A 19,142-nucleotide genomic window follows, 5' to 3' on the forward strand; every position below is an offset into this window, starting at 1 on the left:
GTAACAAGAGCGAAACTCTGTCTCAAAAAAAAAAAAAAAAAAAAAAAAAAAAAAAAAAAAAAAAAAATATATATATATATATATATATAGAAACATTTCCAAATCAGCTTGCAAACAGCCACTTACCCAAGTGCCGCCTGCCACCCCAGCCACTCTGCCCCCACCCCTAGAACACCCAGGACTTTTGAACTACCTAATGGAGTCCCTGCTGTTCCCTACCTCTGGCCTGGCATAGCAGGGAGCTTTTGCGACCCCGCTCAGGGATTGGCAGGTGACTGTTCTCCTGGGTTGGTGCCTGTGTCATTCTGGTTTTTAAGTATTTTTTTGGAGATGGAGTCTCACTCTATCGCCTAGGCTGGAGTGCAGTGGCATGATCTCAGCTCACTGCAACCTCTGCCACCCGGGTTCAAGCAATTCTCCTGCCCCAGCCTCCCGCGTAGCTGGGATTGCAGGTGCCAGCCACCGTGCCTGGCTAATTTTTGCAGAGACGCGGTTTCATCATCTTGGTCAGGCTGGTCTTGAACTCCTGACCTCATGATCCATACACCTCAGCCTCCCAAAGTGCTGGGATTATAGGCGTGAACCACCGAACCCAGCCTGGTTGTTAAGTATTTAGAATATCACCCCTGCTCTTGGGCATGAAAGCAGCTGATGTGTGGTTATTTGTGCAGGGGAATAGACATTATGGCCCACAGAAGATGGCCTGCCCCAACTCACCATGGGCAGTCACATGAGAAATCCTTTTCTTCCTTTCTTCCTCCTCCTAAAACCCACAGCAGAGAAGCAATCAAAAGGAAGGGGGTAGGTGTGGAAAAGCCTCCTCCCTGCCCATAGCCACCAGAGCCATGTCTGCCCTCTGTGGAATGGGGACTGGGAAAGAGCTTTGAGTCTAAGGTGAAATTGAAAATTTAACTAATTTGGAGAAATTTCAGTAAACTAAAGTGATTGAAATTGTGGGCTCTGGATTAGGGTGGGTGTTAGGTTTTTTAACGAGAAGGCAAGGGTTAAAGAAAGACACAGAGAGGGTGGCTCTACAGCAACACAGGTATATTGCAAAAACCTGTGGAGGTGGGGGGAAAGCTGAATGCCAGAGCCCACTGCTGCTTCCAGGCTGGGGTATTTATAAGTACGGGAGGGGCCTGGGCAGGATGACTTGCTGCCTGGGAAGATGTTGATTACATGTTCCCACGATGAGGCGGTCCTGGCCCTTGTTCTGGAAGAATGTGGTATTACTTGCACTTTCTCCCAGCAGAATACGATAAGAGGAAGACTTTTTTCTCACAGCCCATACCCCTGTGGAATGTTTCACTTTGACCAAGGGCTGTGAAATGGTGGTGGGCTTACAAAATGGTGCGGTCTGGACTAACAGTGGGGAGAGGTGGGAGGGTGACAACGATCACTCTTGATCCAGGTGCTGGCTTCCTTACTGACCTCCTCCTGTCTGCCATTGCCAGTCCCTGGAACAGAGCCCTCCTCCTTCATCTGAGCCCTGGGATGCTCAGCCACTCAGACCAGTGCTTGCCCCATTCTTTGGCCACCTATACACACACACACACAGACACACACACACACACACACACACACACACACACACACCCCTGCAGCCTCAGTCTGTACTTGCGGAAAACGCCTGGCTCAAACTGGGCCAATCAGATACTGTCTCCTGGGAGTGTGGAATTTTGAATGGAGAGGCACAGAAATCTCATTATCATCACAGTGGAGTCATATTCTGGGCAGTGTTCCGGAAGGAAAGCTCTGTGATCTCTTGCTGTGGGATGCTCTAAGGCCTGCCCTTCTATGACAATTTCTTGGCCATTCAACCCTTTCTGGGAGCCCTTGATATGCCCCCATGAACCTTCTAACATGTCATGCCAGCTCTCTCCTCAACCTCCATCGTTTTTCCCTTAAATTAGCCAGGGATGGTTTCTATGGCTCGCAGCCAAACACCTCTCAACGAACAGAGGCCATGCAAGATCAGAGACAGGAGATGCGGTGAGAGGCAGCTGCCAGCAGAGGGGACTGTGGGCTCACTCTGAAGGGGCATTCGAATGGCCCCAGAGGCCTTTGAAAGGAAAGTGGATGAGGGAGCCAGGCAGTGAGGAGAAGCCTCTTCCTTGTGGTATTTTATTCCGGCGAGAGCAGGGAGGGCCACAAGGAGACAGTGAGGTGCAAAGTTGGGATTTTAATCCTATCACAGCTGCATCACCACTTACCTCATGCTGTGACCTGGGGCAAGTCACTCCTCCCTCTAAGTCTGCTCCCTTCGAAAACTGGGTTAAGACTAGAATCTCCCTTACAAGATCGTTGGCACATACACTGTTATACATTTTTGCTGTTATTATTCTCATTTCACAAAGTACAGAACCAGAGGGCCAGAGATAGAGTCCCAGGAGAGCATATAACATGCTTCAGATCATGGGGGACTCTTTCAGGTACCCTGAGATTTGCAGTTATAAAGCCAGATAGGAAGGATAGCTGGGTATCTTCCTGGGAGAGTCTGTGGTACTCCTGGGGATGGAGAGTTCTAGAGACCAGAACATGGGATAGCCCAGAAAATGGAATCCATTCCTGATGACCATGTGGTGCGAGTAGGGCCAGATCATGGCTGGGAATGTGATGCACCTTGGTGAGGGCATCCACATCTCAGGATTTGTGGCCCCAATTTGCTATTAGGACCCAGTGATGGCCTGATTGACTTGCATGTGCTGGGGGCCAGACAGGAATCCTTAGGTACAAGGGTTAGAAGCCAATGGGACATTAAGAGATTATACCCAACCAGGGGAACCCAGTCTTTTTACCAGACCTTTTGGGTGCTCAAGGCTGTGACTACAGTAGGGGTTGATGTGCTGTGGGCTTGGGAGATTAGCCGTTAAGACCATGAACCCAGGATGTGCTGAGAACAGGCTCCATACTCACCAGCCCTGTTACTTTGGGCAGGTCATTTAATCTCTTTGAGCTTCGATTTCATCTTTAAAACTAATTCAATTATAGTACTTTCCTCATATGGCTATGAGGGATATTATAGGATTTGAGGATTTTTTTTTAGGGTAGGGTTATTGTAAGGATTTTAAAGCATTATCCATGCAAAGCAGTTAATATCTGGCACACTAACATTCAGTCGGTGTGAGCGGCCACACTTACCATCATCAGGTCTGTACAACTGCAGTTAGGACATGTGCACATTTTCAAGATGGAAAACTGGTCCGCAGGGGCGGCCAGGGTGGGGCTCGCATTTTGGATCTTGGCTCCTTTCCTTCCATCCAATCAGAGCTGAGCTCTCCAGGCTTCCACACTTTCACAGTTGTTCTAGCCCAGAAAGACCCCCAGACAGACCCCTTTATGTGCATGCAACCTATGCAGCCACACAGGGCCCCACTTAATTTAATGCTCTGCTAGTGCCATTTTGAAATTCTTAATAATTTTTTAACAAGGGGACCCACATTTTTATTTTGCACTGGGTCCCTGGATTTAGAGAATTTTTTTCTATTCTCAGTCTAACCTGTGATAACTTTCTTGCTGATTAAGTTCCTTGAGTGGTTTTCTATAGAGGTCTCCCCTCTTTACAATCATATTAGGGATTTATGTTTAAATTTTTTTTCCTGATTTAATAAGGACTTGTTTATTTTGAGGGAAAAAAGATCCCAAACATCAGGCTGTTCACAAGAATAACCCACAGTATCAACTTTAGAAAACAAATCTTAAGACTATAACACTAATTATTTTTCTAGAGGATGCACTTGACATGCCAACTCTCATTTACAAAAATACATTGTTACGTTTGTGTTGAACTGCGCCACACAGCACACGAACGTTGGTGTGTAACACACATACTTCTAACTCACAGCTGCTTTCAGGAGCTACTGAACTAAGTCAGATTGCCTTTGCAGTTAGGGAAGCAACTGTTGAACTTACATATGGATGAAAAGAACTGTACTCTCTGCATAACAAGAGATTATTTTAGAGACAGTTGATTAAAAACCATGCATCCTTTTTATTGTTAAGTCATAAAGAGGTATCAAAATTAAAAGCAAAAATTACAGGGTAAGACTTAACAAAACTACTAGGCGCGTCAAAGGAAGTGAAAATGGGACTAGGCACAGGGAAATATGAATTAATGAACATGGGAAGGGCAAGGATGGGGAGAGCAGTGAGCATGTGCTGAAGATACTGGGAGAGAGGATCTGGTGAAAAATTTCATCTTAGGCAAGTGCCCAGGTAAAGAAATAATGAGATAAGGTTTCTAAACCCCACCATGAGCTTAAGAGTCATCCTTGCCATTGGCACTGTCTCTGTCATCCTCTCCTTCCTCTACCTCTTTTTCATCATCCTTGATCAACTCCAGCTTGTCATCCCCCCACCGATCTTCAATATCATCATCATCCAGCAGGTCCCCCTCCACAGCAGTCATCTGCACCCGCCCAGACTCCATCTTCCCATTAGTCTCATCTTTCTTCATGGAGATGCTGCTCTGCTCCTCCTCTGACTTAACCATTCTTCATCTCTATTGCTTGTTTGCTCTGTTCCTTTTCAGTTTTTTTCAGGTTTTCCAGGAGATAATCCACTTTTTGTTTTATCTGGGTCAACTCCTTCTTAACAGCCTGAAGGTCATCTCCTTTCAACTTTCCAGACTTGGAAGATCCCTGCTATCCACTCTTAGAATTGAAGCCACTCTTGCCCCTTCGTGAGGTGTTGCCTGATACATGCTGACGTTTCTAGGGCAGTACAGCCCGAGCAATAGGAGGAGGAGAAGGAGGTACACGTGCTGGGTTACTGTACATCCTATCATCATAACCCCACTGAAAGTCATAGTCCAAGTCAAAAGAGGAGCCATACATCTCTGCTGCAGATCGTTTCACGTCTGCTTTTCCTCAGTTCACTTTTGGCTCTGCAGTCAGGTTAGTATCTCAGACCTGGCCAGCAATCGTTTTGCCTCCTCTCCTGCTACAGCAGCTTGGGCATTTCTTTCATTAACACACTGAGTGAAGACAAAGCCTTTATGAACAGAGCAGCTCACAGTTTTGCCATACATTGAAAAGATTGCCTCCACATCAGATTTCTTGACCGCAAGAGTGTTGAGATTCCCAACGAACATATGGAAGTTCATAGCGAGAGGATCTGTCTTGTTGGTAACGTTACTGCCTGTTGTGTTTGAGGATAAGGCTTCTCATAAAGCCAAAAATGTAGCTGAAGATCAAAGAAATCTCACAGGAGTAGGGAGGGAGAAGAGATTCGATTCTGAGTCTCCCACTCCCAGGTCCTACGTGGAGAAGCTGACTGCTGCTCAAGGTCAGCAATGAGGCCACAACCACCCAGTCTTTGTCTCTTCACAAAACTTTTTTTTTTTTTTGAGACAGAAGCTGGGTGTGGTGGCTCACGCCTGTAATCCCAGCACTTTGGGAGGTTGAGGTGGGCAGATCACGAGGTCAGGGTTTCGAGACCAGCCTGACCAACATGGCGAAACCCCGTCTCCACTTAAAGATACAAAAATTAGCCAGGCTTAGTGGCACGCACCTATAATCCCAGCTACTTGGGAGGCTGAGGCAGGAGAATCGCTTGAACCCGGGAGGCAGAGGTTGCGGTGAGCTGAGATTGCACCATTGTACTCCAGCCTGGGCAACAGAGTGAGACTCTGTCTCAAAAAAAGAGGCAGAGTCTCACTCTGTCGCGCAGGCTGGAGTGCAGTGACGCAACCTCGGCTCACTTCAACCTCTACCTCCTGAGTTCAAGTGATTCTCCTGCCCCAGCTTCCTGAGTAGCTGGAAATATAGGCACACACCAACTAATTTTTGTATTTTAGTAGTGACAGGATTTCACCGCGTTGACCAGTCTCAAACTCCTGACCTCAAGGCCTGCCTTGGCCTCCCAAAGTTATGGGATTACAGGTGTAAGCCATTGTGCCCAGCCTATGTTTAATATTTTATCTTTAAAATACTTGAGTTTTTATATTAGTTTGATAACTTTATCATTCAAATTGTTTTTCTTTAGAATTGTCCACTTTTATTTTCTGTCTTTTGAATCTTTAGCTCTAGATTGTGCTAGTTTATTTATTGTTTATTTTTTGATATTTTTGCCACTTAAAGAAAAACTGTTTAATGATTTTTTTTTTCTATTGGAGGCATGATTTATTACACTGAAGGAAAATGAACAGATCTCATCATTCTCAACTTGCAGGGGTCCTTGAAATCACCCAGTAAACCACCTTCTAGAACAGCCAGTCTGTCTTCCTTTTAACTGTCAGGCTAACCTTGTACTTTATATATATATATGTACTTTAAGTTCTGGGATACATAAGCAGAACATGCAGGTTTGTTGCATAAGTATACACATGCGTGGTGGTTTGCTGGACCCATCAACCCGTCATCTACATTAGATATGTCTCCTAATACTATCCCTTCCCTAGACCTAGCTCGACAGGCCTTGGTATGTGATGTTCCCCTCCCTGTGTCCATGTGTTCTCATTGTTTAGTTCCCACTTATGAGGGAGAACATGCAGTGTTTGTTTTTCTGTTCCAGTGTTAGTTTGCTGAGAATGATGATTTCCAGCTTCATCCATGTCCCTGCAAAGGACGTGAACTGGTCCTTTTTTATGTCTGCATAGTATTCCGTGGTGTATATGTATCCATCAATGGTAGACTGGATAAAGAGTTTAATGATCTTAGAGCTTTTACTTTACTCATTTTGTCCTGAGAGTCTTTTTACCTTTAAATTTTCATTTCTCATTAAGTTCAATTGTGTTACTTTTTAAAATCTTTCATCTGACAGACATTGCCTTATGAGGGCAGTTTCTCAGTTTTTGTCTAATATTAATAACATTAATAACACTACTACTAAGACACAAATGGTGTAAACATTTTGGTGTGGATCCTTTCAGATGATGTATGTAGGTATTCATCTGTCCTTCTGCTGACCTAAAAGCAATATACAATTTTTTTCTGAAAAATTATTGTAATGACTATGTTTTCCACTTCATATATGCATTCTAGTTTATTTAATCAATATGCTCGTGTTAGATTTTGAATTGTTAACAGTTCTCCACTACCATAAATTATGGCATGGAGAATGCCCTTGTGGCTAAGCCTCAGCTGGCACTTATGATTTACTCCTAGGATAAATTGTAGAAGGGGAAACTGCTGTGGGGGAGATGAACTGTTTACAAAATTTTCATCAAGTGTTTGAACAAAAAGTATATCCTCATGCTATAAAATTCCAAAGGTACGAAAGGGTGCACAGTGAGGTTTCTGTCGGTTCCCCCCACCTCCCCTCCCCACAAGTCCTCCAGCCGTCCGTTTCCCGTCTCCAAAGCTAATTTATATCACCAGGTATTGGGAACACCTTAAGGTTATTGACATAAGCCATCTTATCGGATTGCTCTCCAGAAAGATGCAGTGTAAGAGAGTGTCCGTCTGACAACAGCTTTGCTACAGTTTCATATTTTTAATTTGATTACTATTTTTACATTTATATTTTGATAAGGTTTAAAATTTTTAATTTTACTTCTTCTTTTTCCTCTTTTCTAGTTACAAAATGCACGTTCATGGTAATAAAATCAAACAATAAAAGAGAATATGGAATAAAAAGTAAAAGTCCTTCCCTCCTGCTCTACCCAGTCCTGCTGCCTTCCTCAAGGACATCTTTAGTTAAGTTTAGAGGCTTTCCTTTCCTTCTTTCCAGACTGTTTATTTCCCTTGCAAACACACACACATTCCCTTGAGCTTGTGTGTTCATTTAATCATTCCCCTATTAATGGATATTTATAATTATCTTTCATTTTTCACTGTTAGAAACTCTTTGCTTTAGTGAACAAGTACATATACAGAATTTCTTCTGTAGGGTTGGTTTCTAATATTGCTATCAGTAAACACACCCACTGCAGAATATGAAATTGGTTATTTCCCACACCTTGGCTCAGATTGGGTACCATCTATCTTTAACGTTCGCCAATTTGATGAAAAATTATATCTTGTTTTGATTTAATTTATATTCCCTCATAATTACTAAGATTGAATATCTTTTTATATGATTTCTGATCTCTCTTATTTATTTGTGACAGGCCTTTGTATACCCTTGGGCCAGTTTTCAACTGGGTTATCTTTTTCTTATTAATTAATAAATCCTTATATGTTATAGATTTTTTTTTTTGCCTATCATATTTTCTCAGTCTATGTCTTTTTTTTTTTTTTTAATATACAGAGGCTTCTCATTTTATGTGGTAAAGTCCAACATCCATATCTACATTTTCTTCTGGTATATTTAGAATTTTATTTTGTATATTCAGTTCCTTTCTTCCTTCCTTCTTTCCTCCCTCCCTCCTTCGCTTCTTCGCTTCTTCTCTCCCTCTCTCTCCTGCTCCCTCCCTCCTCTTTCTTTCCCTCCTTTCTTTTCTTTCTTTCTTTTTTCTCTTTCTTTCTTTCTTCCTTCCCTTCCTTCCTTTCTTCCTTCCTTTCTTTCCCTGACCCCCTCCCTTCTCTCTTTCTCTTTCTCTCTCTCTCTCTCTCTCTCTCTCTTTCTCTGTTCTCTCTCTTGGAACCTCACTCTGTCACCTAGGTTGGAGTGCAGTGGCACGATCTCACCTCACTGCAACCTCCGCCTCCTGAGTTGAAGCAATTCTCCTTCCTCAGCCTCCTGAGTAGCTGGGACTACAGGCCCATGCCACTATGTCTGGCTAATTTTTGTATTTTTAGTAGAGATAGGATTTCACCATGTTGGCCAGGCTGGTCTCGAACTCCTGACTTCAGTTGATCCACCAGCCTTGGCCTCCCAAAGTGCTGGAATTACAGGTGTGAGCCACCACACCTGGCCTATTTTGTATATTCAGATCTTTGATTGATCTAGAATTTATTTTGAAATATGTTGTGAGGTAGGTACCCAACTTTATTTTTCCTCCTTTTGTTTTAAAAATCTATTTCTAAATGAGTTGAAATCATTTTTGTATGATTCTAGATTCAGATAGAAAGACAGAACTTCCCCAGGAGAGGATTGTTGAGCCACGCACGGCAGGCCAGTGGTGATTTATCTTTGACAATGTCCCTCACCCAAATTATTTTGGCCATGCTTTGGGGTGCTCGATTTTGCAGAGACCTCGCACCTTGTGGCTAGGCATTAGTCCTAGCTACTTGGGAGGCTGAGGTGAGACAATTGCTTGAGCCCAGGAGTTTGAGCCTGCAATGAGTTATGATTGTGCCACTGCACTCCAGCCTGGGTGACAGAGCGAGATCCTATCTCTACCAAACAACAAACACACGCCTTATGATACCTGTGATTGTATTTTGTGTTGATTGTGTTTTTGTATTTAATATTGAGATAGTAACATAGTAGATGGTTTTTATTGTTGGTACATTATAATACTTAGAGTAAGTGTGTGGAGTTTTGTCTCCCTGTGATTTCATTTCAGGGAAACTGGAGGCCAAAGGAGAAGTCAAAACAAGGTAATTAATGAGGTTGGGTGAGACCCGTGGATCGTGGTGTGAGGAGCATTCGTTGGGAAAGAAAAGGCCCCCAGGATAAACATGGAAAGCATGAGAACACAGGGTTTGACTGTGTAATGGAAGTGTTTTTCCTGTTCAAAAAACAAACAAAATCCTTCTATAATTTTTATTCTGAAAGGAGAATCTGCAGGTGGGAAGAGACCTCTAACTAAATAATCCAATTCTGCCTGCACCCTGCCACCCACAGAGGCAGGCGTTGTGCTAAACAGGGCTGCTAAATAGGTATGCGGGGTGGAGGCTGGGACAGTTGATAAAATATTAATAGTAACATGTTAGCTGGCAAATGGTAAATAGTAACTGCAATAAATAGCAAAGTTAATTATTTATAAATCTAAGTTTTAATATAAACTCATTAGGACACATTCATGAACGTTGATAAATGGGCCTCCTAAAATAGCAACTTCTCAGAAACATTAGCTGCGCTCTCTGCCACTTCGCCCACGTCACGGCAAACAGCACACGCTGCATTGCTCATTCTTTATGGGGCACTTTGTGCTTTAGAGAAATCATCAGTTTATCTTCATCCTCAAATTACTCACTTATTAGAGCTTCTGAATAGCTTAGCCTTGACTTTGGTTTTACTTTTGGTGCATTATATTAAGTTGGTGCAAAAGTAATAGCGGTTTTTGCCATTACCTTTAATTTTTTACCATTACCTTTAATGGCAAAAATCGCTATTGCTTTTGCACCAAATAATTCTTATAGTACCTGTGCAGGGTTTTGTTTCCTTAAAAGATCCAGAACTTACAGGAAAACTTTAAAAAGGAACACCCAGGATGAAGAGACAAGAGCCTTTAGGTAAGTGTTGCTTTTAAATATCATAAATAAAAATATTTTGATTGGGCATAGTAGTTCATCTCAGCCATCACAGCACTTCAGAAGGATCCCTTAAGGCCAGAAAGTTCGAGGCCAGCCTGGGGAACATAGGGAGACCCCAGTCTCTACAAAAAGAAAAACAAAAAGAGAAAAATGTGCTGGGCATTGTGGTGCGCACCTGTGGTCCCAGCTACTCAGAAGGCTGAGGCAGGAAGATTGCTTGAGTATAAGAGGTCAAGACTGCAGTGAGCTATGATTGCACCACTGCACTCCAGCCTGGGTAACAAAACAAGACCCCATCTCTACCATGGAAATAAAAATAAATAAAAATCTGAATCTAGGGGACAAAATTTTAAGAATATATTAATAAGGGCCGGGCGCGGTGGCTCAAGCCTGTAATCCCAGCACTTTGGGAGGCCGAGGCGGGTGGATCACAAGGTCAAGAGATCGAGACCACCCTGGTCAACACGGTGAAACCCCGTCTCTACTAAAAATACAAAAAACTAGCTGGGTGTGGTGGCGCCTGCCTGTAATCCCAGCTACTCAGGAGGCTGAGGCAGGAGAATTGCCTGAACCCAGGAGGCGGAGGTTGCGGTGAGCCGAGATCACGCCATTGCACTCCAGCCTGGGTAACAAGAGTGAAACTCCGTCTCAAAAAAAAAAAAAAAAAAAAAAAAGAATATATTAATAAGGAAAATTAATACTATATGAAAGTCACAACAGCCTGGAAATGACTTTGATGCTATAGAGAATTCATTCACAATAAACCAAAGAACTTGTCTTTCTGGCAGGAAAACAGATTTGTCATTTCAACAAAAATTATGAGCAGACTGTAAGTGCTAGTGAAGTAAATGTGGGATGAAAAGGTGTCCAAATGCAATTAAAAGTTGAAAGTTGCTCAACTCGTACGGCACTTAAACCATTCAGAATGGCAATTACGTTCTGTTGAAGCTCATGATTTGTATCAGTCAGGATTAAATCAGACAAGCAGAAACACAGAAAAGGGAATTTATTATAGAGATTCGTCCTTATACAATTGTGGGGATTTGTTTAGGACATAGGTGGATTATCTCCGCTCCCCAGTGCCCAGGGCTGGGGCTGTGAAAATTTGACAGCTGAGGGCTAAAATCATCTGGGGACATTGCCACACACATCATGAGGTGCTTGACACTGGCTGTTGATGGGGACCTCAGCTGGTGCTGTCAGGGTATGGAATGTAACTGAGATCTGGCCAATGGAATGCAAATGAAAGTGATGTGTGTCTCTTCCAGGTCTGGCCCATACAAACCTCCCATGCATGATGCTTTCTCCCCTCCATTTATCAGCTGAGTGGAGAGGACTTCAACAATAGATAGGGAGCAAAACCCTAAGGTGGAAGAAGTCTGGGCCTCTGAATGACTGTGTAGATAAAGCCCTCACCAACCTGTTTCAGGTTGTGACATGAATGAGAAACAACTTTCTATGTGGTTAAGCCATTTACATTTTTGGAGTTGTTTGTTACAGCAGCTAATGGTGATTACCCTAATAACCATTTTTCAGGGTAATTAACATCACCTGGTTATTTACTGAAGTTACACATGACCAGAGATTTTTCACCTGGTGTGTGATCTGGAGCTGCAAACATCCATGGTGATTCTCACCATGACAACTGTTACATAAGCCCTTTTTATAGTCACCATAGCAAGAGTTGACCCTGTAGCTCCTATTACCTAAAATGTGTGATATGGCTTGGCTATGTCCCCACCCAAATCTTATTTTGAACTGTAGTTCCCATAACCCCCATGTGTTGTGGGAGGGACCCAATGGGAGGTAATTGAATCATGGGGGCGGTTACCTGCATGCCGTTCCCGTGGTAGTGAGTGAGATCTAACAGTTTCATAAGGGGCTTCACCCCCACACTTGGCTCTGCCCTTCTTGCTGCCCCCATGTGAGGAAGGAGGTGTTTGCTGCTTCTTCCACCATGATTGTAAGTTTCCTGAAGCTTCCCCAGCCCTGCAGAACTGTGAGTCAATTAAACCTCCGTTCTTCTTACTTACCCAGTCTCTGGTATGTGTTTATAGCAGCACGAAAACAGACTCACACAACATGTTTGATGGATTTTTTTACTATCTCATATACCTTTTTCTGACTTATTATGGTCACAACTCATGAGGTCATTTTATTGACATTTGATTAGAAAAAAGAAGAAACTCCATTGTCTTTCTTCCACCCAATTTACAAACGACTCACATTTGGATCCATGTCTCCTGCCTCCATGATAATGAAGAAGTGCTTGTCTCCTACTCAAAAGCAATCCTTCTTCTGCCCTTGAGCTCAAGCTCTCCCTGCTCAAAGACTTTGTTCTCATAGTCTTTGCCCTGCATCATTCATCTTTTTCTACCAAATTATTCCCATCACACATGAACATGCTCGGTATCTCACATGTTAAAAAACAAAGTAAAACCAAATCTTCACTCTATGCTTTATACCCACATCTAGCTGTCAACTCCTTTCTCTGCCTCCTTCAAACAGCAAAACATTTAAAATGAGTAATTTTTTTCTTTTTTAGAGAAGCGGGGTTGGGGGTGGGGTCTCACTCTGTTGCCCAAGCTGGAGTGTAGTGGCACAATTATAGCACAATGCAGCCTTCAACTTCTGACCTCCCAAGTAGCTGGGACTACAGGCAGGTGCCACCAATTAGCAGCTAACTTTTTAATGTTGTAGAGGTGAGGTCTCGCTATGTTGCCCAGGCTGTTCTCAAACTCCTGGCTTCAAATGGTCCTCCTGATTCAGCCTCCCAGAGCGCTGGGATTACAGGTGTGAGCGTTACACCTGGCCCCTAGAACGATCTTTCTATTTGCTGACTCAGTCCCTCATTTCTCACTCACTTTCACCCCGCTGTAGTTTGGCTTCTGTCTCCAACACTCTATTGAAACTACTGTTCATGTTATAAACGTCCTCTGCGAACCCAAAATAAATTTTGGATTTTCGTTCCCCTTAATCCCCTGAACATTATTCAGTGTCGTTGAGCCACTCCTTCTGGACTCCTTGAAACATTTTCTTCCTTTGGCTTCTATAACACATCTTTCCTATAACTCACATGGTCCCTTTTGCAGGCTCTTCTGTTGGATATCTAACAGGTGTCTCAAATCAAATAAGTCCCAGTTAGAACTATTTATTTATTTATTTAGGGAGTCTTGCTCTGTTACCTAGGCTGGAGAGCAGTGGCATGATTTTGGCTCACTGCAACCTCTGCCTCCCAGGTTCCAGTGATTCTCCTGACTCAGCCTCCCGAGTAGCTGGGATTACAGGCGCCCACCACCACACCCAGGTAATTTTGTATTTTTAGTAGGGACCGGGTTTCACCATATTGGTCAACCTGGTCTCAAACTCCTGACCTCAGGTAATCCTCCTGCCTTGGCCTCCCAAAGTGCTGGGATTACAGGCATGAGCCACCACGCTTGGCCCCAGTTAGAACCCTTTTTCTTTTTTGAGACAGAGTCTTGCTCTGTTGCCCAGGCTGGAGTGCAGTAGTGCTTGGACTACAGATGTGAGCCACCACACCTGGCCTAGAACTCTTAATTAACCCCTCCAAATCTGTGTCTACTACAAGAATTCACATATCAATATATGGGACCCCCTTCACCTAGTGTCTCAGACCAGTCACCAGGAAATCATTCTTTTGGCCTCCCTGTCACACCCCCAAACTCTAATCAATTAGCAAATCCTCCAAGTCTAGCTTCAATGATACATATTAGAATCAATCCATTTCTGTCCATTTCTGTTTTCACTTCTCTTGTTCCAATTACCACCATTTCTTGCATGGATAACTATGATAACCTTGGTATTGGTATGCCTCTCTTCACTCTTATTCCCATATAGTCTATTTTCCATGAAGAAACCAGAGTGGTCTTTCAAAAGGAAACACTGTTCTTTCCATTCCTCAAACATACTGAGCTCTTTCCTACCTCAGGGCCTTTGCACACGTGGATGTCTTTTCCTAGAACACCTTTCTCCCTGCTCTTTGTGTGGATGACTGTCCTTTAGGTCCAAACCTAAACATCCCATCCTCAGAGAGTACTTTATTACCCTGTATAAATTAGGTCCTCCTGTTATTCTCTATCACAGCACCCTGGTTATTTTTTTAATTGAGCTTATCATTATATTTTTGTTTGTTTATATTGTTAAATCGACAATCTGTATGAGCCAGTAATCTCCATAAGGGCATAAAGTAGAATGGATTGAATTGTGTCCCCTAAAGTTCATAGGTTGAAACCCTAACCTCCAGTGTGACTGTATTTAGAGACAGGGTCTTTAGGAATTAATTAAGGTTAAAGAAGATCATAAGGGCAGGACCCTAATCCGATAGGACTGTGGCTTTTTAAGAAGAGGCTCTCTCTATTTGCACAGAAGGCCAGTGAGGACACAGTGAGAAGGCAGCCGATATCTGCAAGCCAGGAAGAGAGCCCTCACCAGGAACCAAACCAGTCGGCGCCTTGCTGCTGTACTTCCTAGCTTCCAGAAGAAAAATGTTCTAAGGGAACTTTAAAAGAAAACGGCTGGGTGTAGTGGCTCACACCTGTAATCCAAGTACTTTGGGAGGCTGAGGCAGGTGGAGCGCCTGAGGTCTGGAGTTTGAGACCAGCCTGGCCAACATGGTGAAAGCCTGTCTCTACTAAAAATACAGGAACAAATTAGCTGGGCATGGTGGTGCATGTCTGTACTCTCAGCTACTTAGGAGGCTGAGGCTCGAGAATCACTTGAATACAGGAGGCGGAGGTTGCAGTGAGCCAAGATTATGCCACTGCATTCCAGCCTGGGTGACAGAGCCAAGACTCCATCTCAAAATAAATAAATAAATAAATAAATAAATAAATTTAAAAATACACCAGTTACAGTGGTTTATGCCTGTAATTTCAGCTTTTTGGGAGGCCAAGGTGAGTGGATCACCTTGAGGCCAGGAGTTCGAGACCAGCCTAGCCAACATGGTGAAGCCTCGTCTCTACTAAAAATGTAAAAATTAGCTGGCTGTGGTGATGTGACCTTGTAATCCCAGTTACTTGGAAGGCCAAGGCAGGAGAATTGCTTGAACCAGGGAGGTGGAGGTTGCAGTGAGCCAAGATCACAACACTGTACTCCAGTCTAGGTGACGTAGCAAGACTGTCTCAATAAATAAATAAAAATAAAAAAGAGAGTTAAGCCACCCAGTCTGTGGTATTTTGTCATAGCCATCCCAGCTGTCTACAGCAGGTTTATAGTCTGCTGCTTTCTGCCTTTTTAAATCCCTTGCACTTAGCACAGTGATTGGCACACAGTAGGCATACACAAATTATTTGCTAACTAAATGCATGGACTCCACACAAGCTTCTCTATACCTGCATTACTGCTTCAGCTGTCTCTACGACCCCCATTCCAGCCTTCAGATTTCCCACCCAACTTGTTTTGAGGGAAAGACAAACTAAATGTTAGACCATGTCACAGTTTGAAGGGCAGCTTCTTTTTCTCCTGTCCCCGCGGCAGGTGCTGCTGATGGATTACCGCTGCCCCAGCCTTGGTAAGACAGCCCTGCCCAGAGCCAACCTAACTCATCATGGGAGGCACAGGAGCCGAGACCCACATGCCTTCCCTTGGCCAACTGGCGCCAGGTCTGGTGAAACCCAGGCCTGTCCGCTGGGCCTCACTCAGGACCCGGTTAATGGGTGGCCGGGTCTAAGCATTTCCAGGCTTGTGCCTGTTGTCTGTGGGTCACTGTGACCTGAGAGGCTTGGCCCCGCGCACTGAACAGGGGCAGAAGTGAGCGTCACCCCCACTGCCTCGGGCACCCAGCACGGTGCTCCTGGTGGGGGACCCCGCGTGGGGAGGCGCAGGGCAGCCGGGAGAGGCACCGAGGACAAGGCCTTCGCTGCAGGCGCGGAGGGAGGATACAGGTCCTAGTCCTGCGCAGGTTCTGCGGGCCTCCCTGTGCGGTCGGGTTCGAGGCCCGGCTCAGAACCGCCAAATTCACGTCTCCAGCCCAGGCCCTAGGTGCAGGCTTGGACACCCAACAGCCAAGGCCCAGAGGCGTCCAGAACAAACGTGTCCAAAGCCCAGCTCCTGCTCCCCGCCCCGCTCTCAGACAGGCTTCTCCCCAAATCTTCATGGTCTCAGGAGATGGTAACTCTGTCCTTCCAGCTGCTCAGCCCGAAAGCCCTGGGCTTGACCCTGACACCTCTTGTCTCACAGCCAGTACATGCTCCATCTTCAGAAAATGGCCGGGCGCGGTGGCTCACGCCTGTAATCCCAGCACTTTGGGAGGCCGAGGTGGGTGGATCACAAGGTCAAGAGATCGAGACCATCCTGGTCAACACGGTGAAACCCCGTCTCTACTAAAAATACAAAACATTAGCTGGGCATGGTGGCGCGTGCCTGTAATCCCAGCTACTCAGGAGACTGAGGCAGGAGAATCGCCTGAACCCAGGAGGCGGAGGTTGCGGTGAGCCGAGATCGCGCCATTGCACTCCAGCCTGGGTAACAAGAGCGAAACTCCGTCTCAAAAATGAAAAAAAAAAAAAAGAAAAGAAAAGAAAAAAAGAAAACATCAGAATCTGTCCGCGTCTCACCGCGGGCGCCACTGCCGGGGTCCAAGCCCGCACCAGGTGCCCTCGTCCCCGCGCCTCCTCCGGGGGCTCCCTCCCACCGCCCTGGCCCCTGCAGCTCCCGCTCCTCCTGGCCGCCAGAGGGCGCTTTGGACGCCGCAGGAGCCGAGTCTCCCTTCTGCTGGGAGCCCTCCAGGGACCGCCCCCGCCCCGCCCGCGCGCAAAGGCAGCGCCCTCCAGCGGCTCCCCAACCCACCTCCCCTCTGGCCCCGTTTCATCGTCCTGGCCCCGTCCTGCCCTCTCTTCCGCGACCCTGGCCTGTCTTAGAGCACTCCTGGGAAAGAACCGATGGGTTGCTTACTATAAATATAGAGAGAGAGAGATTGGTTTTAGGAACTGGCTCATGCGTTCTGGGGACAGGCAAGTCTGAAATCCACAGGTCAGGCTGGCAGCCCGGAAATTCAGGAAGAGTTGATGTTGCATACTCGGGTGCGAAGGCTGGAAACTTAAGCATAATTTCGATATTGCCGTCTGGAGGCAGAAGTCCTCCTTCCTCGGGAGACCTCAGTCTTTATTTATTTATATTTATTTTTGAGACAGGTTCTGGCTCTGACGCCCAGTCTGGAGTACAGTAGTGTGATCACAGTTCACTGCAGCTTGAACACAGTTCACTGACCTCCTGTGTTCAAGCAATCCTCTCATCTCAGTCTCTTCAGTAGCCGAGACTGTAGGCAAGAGCCACCACGCCTGGCTAATTTTTGTATTTTTAGTAGAAACAGTGTTTCCCCATGTAGCCCAGGCTGGTCTCGACGTCCTGAGCTCAAGCGATCCACCTGCTTCAGTCTCCCAAAGTCTTTGGCTCACACCAAAGATTACAGGTGTGAGCCACTGCTCCTGGCCCCTCAGTATTTTTTCTTTCTTTCTTTCTTTTCCAAGAGACAGGGTTTCATCATGTTGGCCAGGATGGTCTCGATATCTTGACCTCGCGATCCACCCCTCTGGGCCTCCCAAAGTGCTGGGATTACAGGTGTGAGCCACTGCGCCTGGCCGGTATTTATTTTTAATTGGCTAGTTTGAATAATTTAAACAGGCTTGAAGGGAGTTGTCTTTAGGTGTCTGGTAAGGGGCCCTGGGGTGATTAGGGCAGAGGGATAGTGACCTGATCTCAACTTGGGAGAAACCAATTGAGTAGACAGTTGTGGTTATGGGCTTTGAATGGGTTACTTTGCATAAGAAAGTCATGCTCTAGGACAGGCGTCCCCAAACTACGGCCCGCCCTGAGGCCATTTATCTGGCCCCCCACCGCACTTCAGGAAGGGGCACCTCTTTCATTGGCGGTTAGTGAGAGGAGCACAGTATGTGGCGGCCCTCCGACGGTCTGAGGGACAGTGAACTGGCCCCCTGTGTAAAAAGTTTGGGGACGCCTGCTCTAGGATGTTGTTTGTTTGCCATCTCTAGGAGTTAGCTAGCAAGGGAGAGACAGTCCGTGCAGGGTAAGGCCCCAAGTTCAACTCCCCTCTATGCAGCAATCACTGTATAGAGGGGAGTCTGCTTTACTAAAAGTTTACGAGTTTAAATGCTGATCACAGGCTAGATGCAGCAGCTCACACCTGTAATCCCAGCTCAAGGTGGGAGGATCGATTGAGCCCAAGACTTTGAGGTTACAGTGAGCCATGATTGTGCCACTGTACTCCAGCCTGGGCAACAGAGCAAGACCTTCTCTTAAAAAAAAAAAAAAAAAAAAAAAAAAAAAGTCTGGGCGCGGTGGCTCAAGCCCGTAATCCCAGCACTTTGGGAGGCCGAGGCGGGTGGATCACGAGGTCAAGAGATCGAGACCATCCTGGTCAACTTGGTGAAACCCCGTCTCTACTAAAAACACAAAAAAATTAGCTGGGCATGGTGGCGCGTGCCTGTAATCCCAGCTACTCAGGAGGCTGAGACAGGAGAATTGCCTGAACCCAGGAGGCGGAGGTTGCGGTGAGCCGAGATCGCGCCACTGCACTCCAGCCTGGGAACAAGAGCGAAACTCCATCTCAAAACAACAACAACAACAACAACAACAAAAGTTGATCACATGCAAAAAATTACCTTCATAGCAACAGCTAGACTGCCAGACTGTTGTTTGTCCAAACAACTGGGCACCACAGCCTGGCCAAGTTAAAATAAAATTAACATCACATGGCCCCTTTGCCATTCCTTGAAGGCATTTGTGATCCAGCTCAGAGTGATTCCCAGATATCTGCATAGCTGGCTCCCTCTCCTCCTTTGGAATTTGCTGGATGTTGCC

The 19,142-nt window shown here is 45.4% G+C and overlaps 1 pseudogene; it reads right to left on the minus strand.

Annotated features, from left to right (window-relative positions):
- Positions 1 to 4,258: 4,258 nt before the first annotated feature.
- Positions 4,259 to 7,356, minus strand: LOC101031823 (heterogeneous nuclear ribonucleoproteins C1/C2 pseudogene; annotated as a pseudogene).
- Positions 7,357 to 19,142: the final 11,786 nt, after the last annotated feature.

The sequence above is a fragment of the Saimiri boliviensis genome, chromosome 11 (assembly GCF_048565385.1).
Source record: "Saimiri boliviensis isolate mSaiBol1 chromosome 11, mSaiBol1.pri, whole genome shotgun sequence".
Taxonomy (NCBI): Eukaryota; Metazoa; Chordata; class Mammalia; order Primates; family Cebidae; genus Saimiri; species Saimiri boliviensis.